We start from the raw sequence: 16,329 nt of genomic DNA on the forward strand, positions 1-16,329 counted from the left end.
CTGACAATAATCAGCAAAGCCACCTAGTGGCCGCCGGCAGAACTGACAGCACATCCCCTGCTCAGCCTCATTCTGGCAGGAAGTGTGTGACGTGTGTTTACTTCCTGCCAGAGGCTGAGTGCTGCCGAATAGAGGCGCGGAGCTGCAACATAATTAAAATATGGGATACAGTCAAAAGAGGTACGGTAATAGCTGAATGAGGGGAACAAGGCCCTGTATAAAAAAAACACATCTCCAGTTCCAGCTCCTCCACCCATCCCTGTGCATGCCAGGCCCTGCTCCTGTACACAGCCCTGTGTGTGTGCCAGCCCCAACTCCTATACCCAGCCCTGTGTGTATGTGCCAGCTCCTGCTGCTGTACACAACCCTGTGTGTGTGCCAGCCCTGCGTGTGTCTCTGTACCCAGCCCTGTGTCTGTGCCAGCCCAACTCCTCTACCCAGCCCTGTGTGTGTGTGTGCCTGCCCCCCTCCTGTACCCAGCCCTGTGTGTGTGTCTGCCCCCCTCCTGTACCCAGCCCTGTGTGTATGTGCCTGCCCCCCTCCTGTACCCAGCCCTGTGTGTGTGTCTGCCCCCCTCCTGTACCCAGCCCTGTGTGTATGTGCCTGCCCCCCTCCTGTACCCAGCCCTGTGTGTGTGTCTGCCCCCCTCCTGTACCCAGCCCTGTGTGTGTGTCTGCCCCCCTCCTGTACCCAGCCCTGTGTGTGTGTCTGCCCCCCTCCTGTACCCAGCCCTGTGTGTATGTGCCTGCCCCCCTCCTGTACCCAGCCCTGTGTGTGTGTCTGCCCCCCTCCTGTACCCAGCCCTGTGTGTGTGTCTGCCCCCCTCCTGTACCCAGCCCTGTGTGTATGTGCCTGCCCCCCTCCTGTACCCAGCCCTGTGTGTGTGTCTGCCCCCCTCCTGTACCCAGCCCTGTGTGTGTGTCTGCCCCCCTCCTGTACCCAGCCCTGTGTGTATGTGCCTGCCCCCCTCCTGTACCCAGCCCTGTGTGTGTGTCTGCCCCCCTCCTGTACCCAGCCCTGTGTGTATGTGCCTGCCCCCCTCCTGTACCCAGCCCTGTGTGTGTGTCTGCCCCCCTCCTGTACCCAGCCCTGTGTGTGTGTCTGCCCCCCTCCTGTACCCAGCCCTGTGTGTGTGTCTGCCCCCCTCCTGTACCCAGCCCTGTGTGTATGTGCCTGCCCCCCTCCTGTACCCAGCCCTGTGTGTGTGTCTGCCCCCCTCCTGTACCCAGCCCTGTGTGTGTGTCTGCCCCCCTCCTGTACCCAGCCCTGTGTGTATGTGCCTGCCCCCCTCCTGTACCCAGCCCTGTGTGTGTGTCTGCCCCCCTCCTGTACCCAGCCCTGTGTGTGTGTCTGCCCCCCTCCTGTACCCAGCCCTGTGTGTGTGTCTGCCCCCCTCCTGTACCCAGCCCTGTGTGTATGTGCCTGCCCCCCTCCTGTACCCAGCCCTGTGTGTGTGTCTGCCCCCCTCCTGTACCCAGCCCTGTGTGTGTGTCTGCCCCCCTCCTGTACCCAGCCCTGTGTGTATGTGCCTGCCCCCCTCCTGTACCCAGCCCTGTGTGTGTGTCTGCCCCCCTCCTGTACCCAGCCCTGTGTGTATGTGCCTGCCCCCCTCCTGTACCCAGCCCTGTGTGTGTGTGTGTGCCTGCCCCCCTCCTGTACCCAGCCCTGTGTGTGTGTCTGCCCCCCTCCTGTACCCAGCCCTGTGTGTGTGTCTGCCCCCCTCCTGTACCCAGCCCTGTGTGTATGTGCCTGCCCCCCTCCTGTACCCAGCCCTGTGTGTGTGTCTGCCCCCCTCCTGTACCCAGCCCTGTGTGTATGTGCCTGCCCCCCTCCTGTACCCAGCCCTGTGTGTGTGTCTGCCCCCCTCCTGTACCCAGCCCTGTGTGTGTGTCTGCCCCCCTCCTGTACCCAGCCCTGTGTGTGTGTCTGCCCCCCTCCTGTACCCAGCCCTGTGTGTATGTGCCTGCCCCCCTCCTGTACCCAGCCCTGTGTGTGTGTCTGCCCCCCTCCTGTACCCAGCCCTGTGTGTGTGTCTGCCCCCCTCCTGTACCCAGCCCTGTGTGTATGTGCCTGCCCCCCTCCTGTACCCAGCCCTGTGTGTGTGTCTGCCCCCCTCCTGTACCCAGCCCTGTGTGTGTGTCTGCCCCCCTCCTGTACCCAGCCCTGTGTGTGTGTCTGCCCCCCTCCTGTACCCAGCCCTGTGTGTATGTGCCTGCCCCCCTCCTGTACCCAGCCCTGTGTGTGTGTCTGCCCCCCTCCTGTACCCAGCCCTGTGTGTGTGTCTGCCCCCCTCCTGTACCCAGCCCTGTGTGTATGTGCCTGCCCCCCTCCTGTACCCAGCCCTGTGTGTGTGTCTGCCCCCCTCCTGTACCCAGCCCTGTGTGTATGTGCCTGCCCCCCTCCTGTACCCAGCCCTGTGTGTGTGTGTGTGCCTGCCCCCCTCCTGTACCCAGCCCTGTGTGTGTGTCTGCCCCCCTCCTGTACCCAGCCCTGTGTGTGTGTCTGCCCCCCTCCTGTACCCAGCCCTGTGTGTATGTGCCTGCCCCCCTCCTGTACCCAGCCCTGTGTGTGTGTGTGTGCCTGCCCCCCTCCTGTACCCAGCCCTGTGTGTGTGTCTGCCCCCCTCCTGTACCCAGCCCTGTGTGTATGTGCCTGCCCCCCTCCTGTACCCAGCCCTGTGTGTGTGTGTCTGCCCCACTCCTGTACCCAGCCCTGTGTGTGTGTCTGCCCCCCTCCTGTACCCAGCCCTGTGTGTGTGTCTGCCCCCCCCCCTCCTGTACCCAGCCCTGTGTGTATGTGCCTGCCCCCCTCCTGTACCCAGCCCTGTGTGTGTGTCTGCCCCCCTCCTGTACCCAGCCCTGTGTGTGTGTCTGCCCCCCTCCTGTACCCAGCCCTGTGTGTGTGTCTGCCCCCCTCCTGTACCCAGCCCTGTGTGTATGTGCCTGCCCCCCTCCTGTACCCAGCCCTGTGTGTGTGTCTGCCCCCCTCCTGTACCCAGCCCTGTGTGTGTGTCTGCCCCCCTCCTGTACCCAGCCCTGTGTGTATGTGCCTGCCCCCCTCCTGTACCCAGCCCTGTGTGTGTGTCTGCCCCCCTCCTGTACCCAGCCCTGTGTGTGCGCCTGCCCCCACATCTCTATACAGCTTGTGTGTAACAGCCACTAAAACCAGCCCTGTGTGCCTGCCCCCCTCCTGTACCCAGCCCTGTGTGTATGCCTGCCCCCCTCCTGTACCCAGCCCTGTGTGTGTGTGCCTGCCCCCCTCCTGTACCCAGCCCTGTGTGTGTGTCTGCCCCCCTCCTGTACCCATCCCTGTGTGTGTGTCTGCCCCCCTCCTGTACCCAGCCCTGTGTGTATGTGTCTGCCCCCCTCCTGTACCCAGCCCTGTGTGTGTGTCTGCCCCCCTCCTGTACCCAGCCCTGTGTGTATGTGCCTGCCCCCCTCCTGTACCCAGCCCTGTGTGTGTGTCTGCCCCCCTCCTGTACCCATCCCTGTGTGTGTGTCTGCCCCCCTCCTGTACCCAGCCCTGTGTGTATGTGCCTGCCCCCCTCCTGTACCCAGCCCTGTGTGTGTGTGTGCCTGCCCCCCTCCTGTACCCAGCCCTGTGTGTGTGTCTGCCCCCCTCCTGTACCCAGCCCTGTGTGTATGTGCCTGCCCCCCTCCTGTACCCAGCCCTGTGTGTGTGTCTGCCCCCCTCCTGTACCCAGCCCTGTGTGTGTGTCTGCCCCCCTCCTGTACCCAGCCCTGTGTGTATGTGCCTGCCCCCTCCTGTACCCAGCCCTGTGTGTATGTGCCAGCTCCTGCTGCTGTACACAACCCTGTGTGTGTGCCAGCCCTGCGTGTGTCTCTGTACCCAGCCCTGTGTCTGTGCCAGCCCAACTCCTCTACCCAGCCCTGTGTGTGTGTGTGCCTGCCCCCCTCCTGTACCCAGCCCTGTGTGTGTGTCTGCCCCCCTCCTGTACCCAGCCCTGTGTGTATGTGCCTGCCCCCCTCCTGTACCCAGCCCTGTGTGTGTGTCTGCCCCCCTCCTGTACCCAGCCCTGTGTGTGTGTCTGCCCCCCTCCTGTACCCAGCCCTGTGTGTATGTGCCTGCCCCCTCCTGTACCCAGCCCTGTGTGTGTGTCTGCCCCCCTCCTGTACCCAGCCCTGTGTGTGTGTCTGCCCCCCTCCTGTACCCAGCCCTGTGTGTGTGCCTGCCCCCCTCCTGTACCCAGCCCTGTGTGTGTGTCTGCCCCCCTCCTGTACCCAGCCCTGTGTGTGTGTCTGCCCCCCTCCTGTACCCAGCCCTGTGTGTGTGTCTGCCCCCCTCCTGTACCCAGCCCTGTGTGTATGTGCCTGCCCCCTCCTGTACCCAGCCCTGTGTGTGTGTCTGCCCCCCTCCTGTACCCAGCCCTGTGTGTGTGTCTGCCCCCCTCCTGTACCCAGCCCTGTGTGTATGTGCCTGCCCCCCTCCTGTACCCAGCCCTGTGTGTGTGTCTGCCCCCCTCCTGTACCCAGCCCTGTGTGTATGTGCCTGCCCCCTCCTGTACCCAGCCCTGTGCTGTGTGTGTCTGCCCCCCTCCTGTACCCAGCCCTGTGTGTGTGTCTGCCCCCCTCCTGTACCCAGCCCTGTGTGTGTGCCTGCCCCCCTCCTGTACCCAGCCCTGTGTGTGTGTCTGCCCCCCTCCTGTACCCAGCCCTGTGTGTATGTGCCTGCCCCCTCCTGTACCCAGCCCTGTGTGTGTGTCTGCCCCCCTCCTGTACCCAGCCCTGTGTGTGTGTCTGCCCCCCTCCTGTACCCAGCCCTGTGTGTATGTGCCTGCCCCCCTCCTGTACCCAGCCCTGTGTGTGTGTCTGCCCCCCTCCTGTACCCAGCCCTGTGTGTGTGTCTGCCCCCCTCCTGTACCCAGCCCTGTGTGTGTGTCTGCCCCCCTCCTGTACCCAGCCCTGTGTGTATGTGCCTGCCCCCCTCCTGTACCCAGCCCTGTGTGTGTGTCTGCCCCCCTCCTGTACCCAGCCCTGTGTGTGTGTCTGCCCCCCTCCTGTACCCAGCCCTGTGTGTATGTGCCTGCCCCCCTCCTGTACCCAGCCCTGTGTGTGTGTCTGCCCCCCTCCTGTACCCAGCCCTGTGTGTGTGTCTGCCCCCCTCCTGTACCCAGCCCTGTGTGTATGTGCCTGCCCCCTCCTGTACCCAGCCCTGTGTGTATGTGCCTGCCCCCTCCTGTACCCAGCCCTGTGTGTATGTGCCTGCCCCCTCCTGTACCCAGCCCTGTGTGTGTGTCTGCCCCCCTCCTGTACCCAGCCCTGTGTGTGTGTCTGCCCCCCTCCTGTACCCAGCCCTGTGTGTGTGCCTGCCCCCCTCCTGTACCCAGCCCTGTGTGTGTGTCTGCCCCCCTCCTGTACCCAGCCCTGTGTGTATGTGCCTGCCCCCTCCTGTACCCAGCCCTGTGTGTGTGTCTGCCCCCCTCCTGTACCCAGCCCTGTGTGTGTGTCTGCCCCCCTCCTGTACCCAGCCCTGTGTGTATGTGCCTGCCCCCCTCCTGTACCCAGCCCTGTGTGTGTGTCTGCCCCCCTCCTGTACCCAGCCCTGTGTGTGTGTCTGCCCCCCTCCTGTACCCAGCCCTGTGTGTGTGTCTGCCCCCCTCCTGTACCCAGCCCTGTGTGTATGTGCCTGCCCCCCTCCTGTACCCAGCCCTGTGTGTGTGTCTGCCCCCCTCCTGTACCCAGCCCTGTGTGTGTGTCTGCCCCCCTCCTGTACCCAGCCCTGTGTGTATGTGCCTGCCCCCCTCCTGTACCCAGCCCTGTGTGTGTGTGTGTGCCTGCCCCCCTCCTGTACCCAGCCCTGTGTGTGTGTCTGCCCCCCTCCTGTACCCAGCCCTGTGTGTATGTGCCTGCCCCCCTCCTGTACCCAGCCCTGTGTGTGTGTCTGCCCCCCTCCTGTACCCAGCCCTGTGTGTGTGTCTGCCCCCCTCCTGTACCCAGCCCTGTGTGTATGTGCCTGCCCCCCTCCTGTACCCAGCCCTGTGTGTGTGTCTGCCCCCCTCCTGTACCCAGCCCTGTGTGTGTGTCTGCCCCCCTCCTGTACCCAGCCCTGTGTGTGTGTCTGCCCCCCTCCTGTACCCAGCCCTGTGTGTATGTGCCTGCCCCCCTCCTGTACCCAGCCCTGTGTGTGTGTCTGCCCCCCTCCTGTACCCAGCCCTGTGTGTGTGTCTGCCCCCCTCCTGTACCCAGCCCTGTGTGTATGTGCCTGCCCCCCTCCTGTACCCAGCCCTGTGTGTGTGTCTGCCCCCCTCCTGTACCCAGCCCTGTGTGTGCGCCTGCCCCCACATCTCTATACAGCTTGTGTGTAACAGCCACTAAAACCAGCCCTGTGTGCCTGCCCCCCTCCTGTACCCAGCCCTGTGTGTATGCCTGCCCCCCTCCTGTACCCAGCCCTGTGTGTGTGTGCCTGCCCCCCTCCTGTACCCAGCCCTGTGTGTGTGTCTGCCCCCCTCCTGTACCCATCCCTGTGTGTGTGTCTGCCCCCCTCCTGTACCCAGCCCTGTGTGTATGTGTCTGCCCCCCTCCTGTACCCAGCCCTGTGTGTATGTGCCTGCCCCCCTCCTGTACCCAGCCCTGTGTGTGTGTCTGCCCCCCTCCTGTACCCAGCCCTGTGTGTATGTGCCTGCCCCCCTCCTGTACCCAGCCCTGTGTGTGTGTCTGCCCCCCTCCTGTACCCATCCCTGTGTGTGTGTCTGCCCCCCTCCTGTACCCAGCCCTGTGTGTATGTGCCTGCCCCCCTCCTGTACCCAGCCCTGTGTGTGTGTGTGCCTGCCCCCCTCCTGTACCCAGCCCTGTGTGTGTGTCTGCCCCCCTCCTGTACCCAGCCCTGTGTGTATGTGCCTGCCCCCCTCCTGTACCCAGCCCTGTGTGTGTGTCTGCCCCCCTCCTGTACCCAGCCCTGTGTGTGTGTCTGCCCCCCTCCTGTACCCAGCCCTGTGTGTATGTGCCTGCCCCCTCCTGTACCCAGCCCTGTGTGTGTGTCTGCCCCCCTCCTGTACCCAGCCCTGTGTGTGTGTCTGCCCCCCTCCTGTACCCAGCCCTGTGTGTGTGCCTGCCCCCCTCCTGTACCCAGCCCTGTGTGTGTGTCTGCCCCCCTCCTGTACCCAGCCCTGTGTGTGTGTCTGCCCCCCTCCTGTACCCAGCCCTGTGTGTGTGTCTGCCCCCCTCCTGTACCCAGCCCTGTGTGTATGTGCCTGCCCCCTCCTGTACCCAGCCCTGTGTGTGTGTCTGCCCCCCTCCTGTACCCAGCCCTGTGTGTGTGTCTGCCCCCCTCCTGTACCCAGCCCTGTGTGTATGTGCCTGCCCCCTCCTGTACCCAGCCCTGTGTGTGTGTCTGCCCCCCTCCTGTACCCAGCCCTGTGTGTATGTGCCTGCCCCCTCCTGTACCCAGCCCTGTGTGTGTGTCTGCCCCCCTCCTGTACCCAGCCCTGTGTGTGTGTCTGCCCCCCTCCTGTACCCAGCCCTGTGTGTGTGCCTGCCCCCCTCCTGTACCCAGCCCTGTGTGTGTGTCTGCCCCCCTCCTGTACCCAGCCCTGTGTGTATGTGCCTGCCCCCTCCTGTACCCAGCCCTGTGTGTGTGTCTGCCCCCCTCCTGTACCCAGCCCTGTGTGTGTGTCTGCCCCCCTCCTGTACCCAGCCCTGTGTGTATGTGCCTGCCCCCCTCCTGTACCCAGCCCTGTGTGTGTGTCTGCCCCCCTCCTGTACCCAGCCCTGTGTGTGTGTCTGCCCCCCTCCTGTACCCAGCCCTGTGTGTGTGTCTGCCCCCCTCCTGTACCCAGCCCTGTGTGTATGTGCCTGCCCCCCTCCTGTACCCAGCCCTGTGTGTGTGTCTGCCCCCCTCCTGTACCCAGCCCTGTGTGTGTGTCTGCCCCCCTCCTGTACCCAGCCCTGTGTGTATGTGCCTGCCCCCCTCCTGTACCCAGCCCTGTGTGTGTGTCTGCCCCCCTCCTGTACCCAGCCCTGTGTGTGTGTCTGCCCCCCTCCTGTACCCAGCCCTGTGTGTATGTGCCTGCCCCCCTCCTGTACCCAGCCCTGTGTGTGTGTCTGCCCCCCTCCTGTACCCAGCCCTGTGTGTGTGTCTGCCCCCCTCCTGTACCCAGCCCTGTGTGTGTGTCTGCCCCCCTCCTGTACCCAGCCCTGTGTGTATGTGCCTGCCCCCCTCCTGTACCCAGCCCTGTGTGTGTGTCTGCCCCCCTCCTGTACCCAGCCCTGTGTGTGTGTCTGCCCCCCTCCTGTACCCAGCCCTGTGTGTATGTGCCTGCCCCCCTCCTGTACCCAGCCCTGTGTGTGTGTCTGCCCCCCTCCTGTACCCAGCCCTGTGTGTGCGCCTGCCCCCACATCTCTATACAGCTTGTGTGTAACAGCCACTAAAACCAGCCCTGTGTGCCTGCCCCCCTCCTGTACCCAGCCCTGTGTGTATGCCTGCCCCCCTCCTGTACCCAGCCCTGTGTGTGTGTGCCTGCCCCCCTCCTGTACCCAGCCCTGTGTGTGTGTCTGCCCCCCTCCTGTACCCATCCCTGTGTGTGTGTCTGCCCCCCTCCTGTACCCAGCCCTGTGTGTATGTGTCTGCCCCCCTCCTGTACCCAGCCCTGTGTGTATGTGCCTGCCCCCCTCCTGTACCCAGCCCTGTGTGTGTGTCTGCCCCCCTCCTGTACCCAGCCCTGTGTGTATGTGCCTGCCCCCCTCCTGTACCCAGCCCTGTGTGTGTGTCTGCCCCCCTCCTGTACCCAGCCCTGTGTGTGCGCCTGCCCCCACATCTCTATACAGCTTGTGTGTAACAGCCACTAAAACCAGCCCTGTGTGCCTGCCCCCCTCCTGTACCCAGCCCTGTGTGTATGCCTGCCCCCCTCCTGTACCCAGCCCTGTGTGTGTGTGCCTGCCCCCCTCCTGTACCCAGCCCTGTGTGTGTGTCTGCCCCCCTCCTGTACCCATCCCTGTGTGTGTGTCTGCCCCCCTCCTGTACCCAGCCCTGTGTGTATGTGCCTGCCCCCCTCCTGTACCCAGCCCTGTGTGTGTGTGTGCCTGCCCCCCTCCTGTACCCAGCCCTGTGTGTGTGTCTGCCCCCCTCCTGTACCCAGCCCTGTGTGTATGTGCCTGCCCCCCTCCTGTACCCAGCCCTGTGTGTGTGTCTGCCCCCCTCCTGTACCCAGCCCTGTGTGTGTGTCTGCCCCCCTCCTGTACCCAGCCCTGTGTGTATGTGCCTGCCCCCCTCCTGTACCCAGCCCTGTGTGTGTGTCTGCCCCCCTCCTGTACCCAGCCCTGTGTGTGTGTCTGCCCCCCTCCTGTACCCAGCCCTGTGTGTGTGCCTGCCCCCCTCCTGTACCCAGCCCTGTGTGTGTGTCTGCCCCCCTCCTGTACCCAGCCCTGTGTGTATGTGCCTGCCCCCTCCTGTACCCAGCCCTGTGTGTGTGTCTGCCCCCCTCCTGTACCCAGCCCTGTGTGTGTGTCTGCCCCCCTCCTGTACCCAGCCCTGTGTGTATGTGCCTGCCCCCCTCCTGTACCCAGCCCTGTGTGTGTGTCTGCCCCCCTCCTGTACCCAGCCCTGTGTGTGTGTCTGCCCCCCTCCTGTACCCAGCCCTGTGTGTGTGTCTGCCCCCCTCCTGTACCCAGCCCTGTGTGTATGTGCCTGCCCCCCTCCTGTACCCAGCCCTGTGTGTGTGTCTGCCCCCCTCCTGTACCCAGCCCTGTGTGTGTGTCTGCCCCCCTCCTGTACCCAGCCCTGTGTGTATGTGCCTGCCCCCCTCCTGTACCCAGCCCTGTGTGTGTGTCTGCCCCCCTCCTGTACCCAGCCCTGTGTGTGTGTCTGCCCCCCTCCTGTACCCAGCCCTGTGTGTATGTGCCTGCCCCCCTCCTGTACCCAGCCCTGTGTGTGTGTCTGCCCCCCTCCTGTACCCAGCCCTGTGTGTGTGTCTGCCCCCCTCCTGTACCCAGCCCTGTGTGTGTGTCTGCCCCCCTCCTGTACCCAGCCCTGTGTGTATGTGCCTGCCCCCCTCCTGTACCCAGCCCTGTGTGTGTGTCTGCCCCCCTCCTGTACCCAGCCCTGTGTGTGTGTCTGCCCCCCTCCTGTACCCAGCCCTGTGTGTATGTGCCTGCCCCCCTCCTGTACCCAGCCCTGTGTGTGTGTCTGCCCCCCTCCTGTACCCAGCCCTGTGTGTGCGCCTGCCCCCACATCTCTATACAGCTTGTGTGTAACAGCCACTAAAACCAGCCCTGTGTGCCTGCCCCCCTCCTGTACCCAGCCCTGTGTGTATGCCTGCCCCCCTCCTGTACCCAGCCCTGTGTGTGTGTGCCTGCCCCCCTCCTGTACCCAGCCCTGTGTGTGTGTCTGCCCCCCTCCTGTACCCATCCCTGTGTGTGTGTCTGCCCCCCTCCTGTACCCAGCCCTGTGTGTATGTGTCTGCCCCCCTCCTGTACCCAGCCCTGTGTGTATGTGCCTGCCCCCCTCCTGTACCCAGCCCTGTGTGTGTGTCTGCCCCCCTCCTGTACCCAGCCCTGTGTGTATGTGCCTGCCCCCCTCCTGTACCCAGCCCTGTGTGTGTGTCTGCCCCCCTCCTGTACCCAGCCCTGTGTGTGCGCCTGCCCCCACATCTCTATACAGCTTGTGTGTAACAGCCACTAAAACCAGCCCTGTGTGCCTGCCCCCCTCCTGTACCCAGCCCTGTGTGTATGCCTGCCCCCCTCCTGTACCCAGCCCTGTGTGTGTGTGCCTGCCCCCCTCCTGTACCCAGCCCTGTGTGTGTGTCTGCCCCCCTCCTGTACCCATCCCTGTGTGTGTGTCTGCCCCCCTCCTGTACCCAGCCCTGTGTGTATGTGTCTGCCCCCCTCCTGTACCCAGCCCTGTGTGTATGTGCCTGCCCCCCTCCTGTACCCAGCCCTGTGTGTGTGTCTGCCCCCCTCCTGTACCCAGCCCTGTGTGTATGTGCCTGCCCCCCTCCTGTACCCAGCCCTGTGTGTGTGTCTGCCCCCCTCCTGTACCCAGCCCTGTGTGTGCGCCTGCCCCCACATCTCTATACAGCTTGTGTGTAACAGCCACTAAAACCAGCCCTGTGTGCCTGCCCCCCTCCTGTACCCAGCCCTGTGTGTATGCCTGCCCCCCTCCTGTACCCAGCCCTGTGTGTGTGTGCCTGCCCCCCTCCTGTACCCAGCCCTGTGTGTGTGTCTGCCCCCCTCCTGTACCCATCCCTGTGTGTGTGTCTGCCCCCCTCCTGTACCCAGCCCTGTGTGTGTGTCTGCCCCCCTCCTGTACCCAGCCCTGTGTGTATGTGCCTGCCCCCCTCCTGTACCCAGCCCTGTGTGTGTGTCTGCCCCCCTCCTGTACCCAGCCCTGTGTGTGTGTCTGCCCCCCTCCTGTACCCAGCCCTGTGTGTATGTGCCTGCCCCCCTCCTGTACCCAGCCCTGTGTGTGTGTCTGCCCCCCTCCTGTACCCAGCCCTGTGTGTGCGCCTGCCCCCACATCTCTATACAGCTTGTGTGTAACAGCCACTAAAACCAGCCCTGTGTGCCTGCCCCCCTCCTGTACCCAGCCCTGTGTGTATGCCTGCCCCCCTCCTGTACCCAGCCCTGTGTGTGTGTGCCTGCCCCCCTCCTGTACCCAGCCCTGTGTGTGTGTCTGCCCCCCTCCTGTACCCATCCCTGTGTGTGTGTCTGCCCCCCTCCTGTACCCAGCCCTGTGTGTATGTGCCTGCCCCCCTCCTGTACCCAGCCCTGTGTGTGTGTCTGCCCCCCTCCTGTACCCAGCCCTGTGTGTGTGTCTGCCCCCCTCCTGTACCCAGCCCTGTGTGTGTGTCTGCCCCCCTCCTGTACCCAGCCCTGTGTGTATGTGCCTGCCCCCCTCCTGTACCCAGCCCTGTGTGTGTGTCTGCCCCCCTCCTGTACCCAGCCCTGTGTGTGTGTCTGCCCCCCTCCTGTACCCAGCCCTGTGTGTATGTGCCTGCCCCCCTCCTGTACCCAGCCCTGTGTGTGTGTCTGCCCCCCTCCTGTACCCAGCCCTGTGTGTGTGTCTGCCCCCCTCCTGTACCCAGCCCTGTGTGTGTGTCTGCCCCCCTCCTGTACCCAGCCCTGTGTGTGCGCCTGCCCCCACATCTCTATACAGCTTGTGTGTAACAGCCACTAAAACCAGCCCTGTGTGCCTGCCCCCCTCCTGTACCCAGCCCTGTGTGTATGCCTGCCCCCCTCCTGTACCCAGCCCTGTGTGTGTGTGTCTGCCCCCCTCCTGTACCCAGCCCTGTGTGTATGTGCCTGCCCCCCTCCTGTACCCAGCCCTGTGTGTGTGTCTGCCCCCCTCCTGTACCCAGCCCTGTGTGTATGTGCCTGCCCCCCTCCTGTACCCAGCCCTGTGTGTGTGTCTGCCCCCCTCCTGTACCCAGCCCTGTGTGTGCGCCTGCCCCCACATCTCTATACAGCTTGTGTGTAACAGCCACTAAAACCAGCCCTGTGTGCCTGCCCCCCTCCTGTACCCAGCCCTGTGTGTATGCCTGCCCCCCTCCTGTACCCAGCCCTGTGTGTGTGTGCCTGCCCCCCTCCTGTACCCAGCCCTGTGTGTGTGTCTGCCCCCCTCCTGTACCCATCCCTGTGTGTGTGTCTGCCCCCCTCCTGTACCCAGCCCTGTGTGTATGTGCCTGCCCCCTCCTGTACCCAGCCCTGTGTGTGTGTCTGCCCCCCTCCTGTACCCAGCCCTGTGTGTGTGTCTGCCCCCCTCCTGTACCCAGCCCTGTGTGTGTGTCTGCCCCCCTCCTGTACCCAGCCCTGTGTGTATGTGCCTGCCCCCCTCCTGTACCCAGCCCTGTGTGTGTGTCTGCCCCCCTCCTGTACCCAGCCCTGTGTGTGTGTCTGCCCCCCTCCTGTACCCAGCCCTGTGTGTGTGTCTGCCCCCCTCCTGTACCCAGCCCTGTGTGTATGTGCCTGCCCCCCTCCTGTACCCAGCCCTGTGTGTGTGTCTGCCCCCCTCCTGTACCCAGCCCTGTGTGTGTGTCTGCCCCCCTCCTGTACCCAGCCCTGTGTGTATGTGCCTGCCCCCTCCTGTACCCAGCCCTGTGTGTGTGTCTGCCCCCCTCCTGTACCCAGCCCTGTGTGTGTGTCTGCCCCCCTCCTGTACCCAGCCCTGTGTGTGTGCCTGCCCCCCTCCTGTACCCAGCCCTGTGTGTGTGTCTGCCCCCCTCCTGTACCCAGCCCTGTGTGTATGTGCCTGCCCCCTCCTGTACCCAGCCCTGTGTGTGTGTCTGCCCCCCTCCTGTACCCAGCCCTGTGTGTGTGTCTGCCCCCCTCCTGTACCCAGCCCTGTGTGTATGTGCCTGCCCCCCTCCTGTACCCAGCCCTGTGTGTGTGTCTGCCCCCCTCCTGTACCCAGCCCTGTGTGTGTGTCTGCCCCCCTCCTGTACCCAGCCCTGTGTGTGTGTCTGCCCCCCTCCTGTACCCAGCCCTGTGTGTATGTGCCTGCCCCCCTCCTGTACCCAGCCCTGTGTGTGTGTCTGCCCCCCTCCTGTACCCAGCCCTGTGTGTGTGTCTGCCCCCCTCCTGTACCCAGCCCTGTGTGTATGTGCCTGCCCCCCTCCTGTACCCAGCCCTGTGTGTGTGTCTGCCCCCCTCCTGTACCCAGCCCTGTGTGTGTGTCTGCCCCCCTCCTGTACCCAGCCCTGTGTGTATGTGCCTGCCCCCCTCCTGTACCCAGCCCTGTGTGTGTGTCTGCCCCCCTCCTGTACCCAGCCCTGTGTGTGTGTCTGCCCCCCTCCTGTACCCAGCCCTGTGTGTGTGTCTGCCCCCCTCCTGTACCCAGCCCTGTGTGTATGTGCCTGCCCCCCTCCTGTACCCAGCCCTGTGTGTGTGTCTGCCCCCCTCCTGTACCCAGCCCTGTGTGTGTGTCTGCCCCCCTCCTGTACCCAGCCCTGTGTGTATGTGCCTGCCCCCCTCCTGTACCCAGCCCTGTGTGTGTGTCTGCCCCCCTCCTGTACCCAGCCCTGTGTGTGCGCCTGCCCCCACATCTCTATACAGCTTGTGTGTAACAGCCACTAAAACCAGCCCTGTGTGCCTGCCCCCCTCCTGTACCCAGCCCTGTGTGTATGCCTGCCCCCCTCCTGTACCCAGCCCTGTGTGTGTGTGCCTGCCCCCCTCCTGTACCCAGCCCTGTGTGTGTGTCTGCCCCCCTCCTGTACCCATCCCTGTGTGTGTGTCTGCCCCCCTCCTGTACCCAGCCCTGTGTGTATGTGTCTGCCCCCCTCCTGTACCCAGCCCTGTGTGTATGTGCCTGCCCCCCTCCTGTACCCAGCCCTGTGTGTGTGTCTGCCCCCCTCCTGTACCCAGCCCTGTGTGTATGTGCCTGCCCCCCTCCTGTACCCAGCCCTGTGTGTGTGTCTGCCCCCCTCCTGTACCCAGCCCTGTGTGTGCGCCTGCCCCCACATCTCTATACAGCTTGTGTGTAACAGCCACTAAAACCAGCCCTGTGTGCCTGCCCCCCTCCTGTACCCAGCCCTGTGTGTATGCCTGCCCCCCTCCTGTACCCAGCCCTGTGTGTGTGTGTGCCTGCCCCCCTCCTGTACCCAGCCCTGTGTGTGTGTCTGCCCCCCTCCTGTACCCATCCCTGTGTGTGTGTCTGCCCCCCTCCTGTACCCAGCCCTGTGTGTATGTGTCTGCCCCCCTCCTGTACCCAGCCCTGTGTGTATGTGCCTGCCCCCCTCCTGTACCCAGCCCTGTGTGTGTGTCTGCCCCCCTCCTGTACCCAGCCCTGTGTGTATGTGCCTGCCCCCCTCCTGTACCCAGCCCTGTGTGTGTGTCTGCCCCCCTCCTGTACCCAGCCCTGTGTGTGCGCCTGCCCCCACATCTCTATACAGCTTGTGTGTAACAGCCACTAAAACCAGCCCTGTGTGCCTGCCCCCCTCCTGTACCCAGCCCTGTGTGTATGCCTGCCCCCCTCCTGTACCCAGCCCTGTGTGTGTGTGCCTGCCCCCCTCCTGTACCCAGCCCTGTGTGTGTGTCTGCCCCCCTCCTGTACCCATCCCTGTGTGTGTGTCTGCCCCCCTCCTGTACCCAGCCCTGTGTGTGTGTCTGCCCCCCTCCTGTACCCAGCCCTGTGTGTATGTGCCTGCCCCCCTCCTGTACCCAGCCCTGTGTGTGTGTCTGCCCCCCTCCTGTACCCAGCCCTGTGTGTGTGTCTGCCCCCCTCCTGTACCCAGCCCTGTGTGTATGTGCCTGCCCCCCTCCTGTACCCAGCCCTGTGTGTGTGTCTGCCCCCCTCCTGTACCCAGCCCTGTGTGTGCGCCTGCCCCCACATCTCTATACAGCTTGTGTGTAACAGCCACTAAAACCAGCCCTGTGTGCCTGCCCCCCTCCTGTACCCAGCCCTGTGTGTATGCCTGCCCCCCTCCTGTACCCAGCCCTGTGTGTGTGTGCCTGCCCCCCTCCTGTACCCAGCCCTGTGTGTGTGTCTGCCCCCCTCCTGTACCCATCCCTGTGTGTGTGTCTGCCCCCCTCCTGTACCCAGCCCTGTGTGTATGTGCCTGCCCCCCTCCTGTACCCAGCCCTGTGTGTGTGTCTGCCCCCCTCCTGTACCCAGCCCTGTGTGTGTGTCTGCCCCCCTCCTGTACCCAGCCCTGTGTGTGTGTCTGCCCCCCTCCTGTACCCAGCCCTGTGTGTATGTGCCTGCCCCCCTCCTGTACCCAGCCCTGTGTGTGTGTCTGCCCCCCTCCTGTACCCAGCCCTGTGTGTGTGTCTGCCCCCCTCCTGTACCCAGCCCTGTGTGTATGTGCCTGCCCCCCTCCTGTACCCAGCCCTGTGTGTGTGTCTGCCCCCCTCCTGTACCCAGCCCTGTGTGTGTGTCTGCCCCCCTCCTGTACCCAGCCCTGTGTGTGTGTCTGCCCCCCTCCTGTACCCAGCCCTGTGTGTGCGCCTGCCCCCACATCTCTATACAGCTTGTGTGTAACAGCCACTAAAACCAGCCCTGTGTGCCTGCCCCCCTCCTGTACCCAGCCCTGTGTGTATGCCTGCCCCCCTCCTGTACCCAGCCCTGTGTGTGTGTGTCTGCCCCCCTCCTGTACCCAGCCCTGTGTGTATGTGCCTGCCCCCCTCCTGTACCCAGCCCTGTGTGTGTGTCTGCCCCCCTCCTGTACCCAGCCCTGTGTGTATGTGCCTGCCCCCCTCCTGTACCCAGCCCTGTGTGTGTGTCTGCCCCCCTCCTGTACCCAGCCCTGTGTGTGCGCCTGCCCCCACATCTCTATACAGCTTGTGTGTAACAGCCACTAAAACCAGCCCTGTGTGCCTGCCCCCCTCCTGTACCCAGCCCTGTGTGTATGCCTGCCCCCCTCCTGTACCCAGCCCTGTGTGT

Source organism: Pseudophryne corroboree, unplaced genomic scaffold, assembly GCF_028390025.1.
Source record: "Pseudophryne corroboree isolate aPseCor3 unplaced genomic scaffold, aPseCor3.hap2 scaffold_1527, whole genome shotgun sequence".
In the NCBI taxonomy this organism is placed as follows: domain Eukaryota; kingdom Metazoa; phylum Chordata; class Amphibia; order Anura; family Myobatrachidae; genus Pseudophryne; species Pseudophryne corroboree.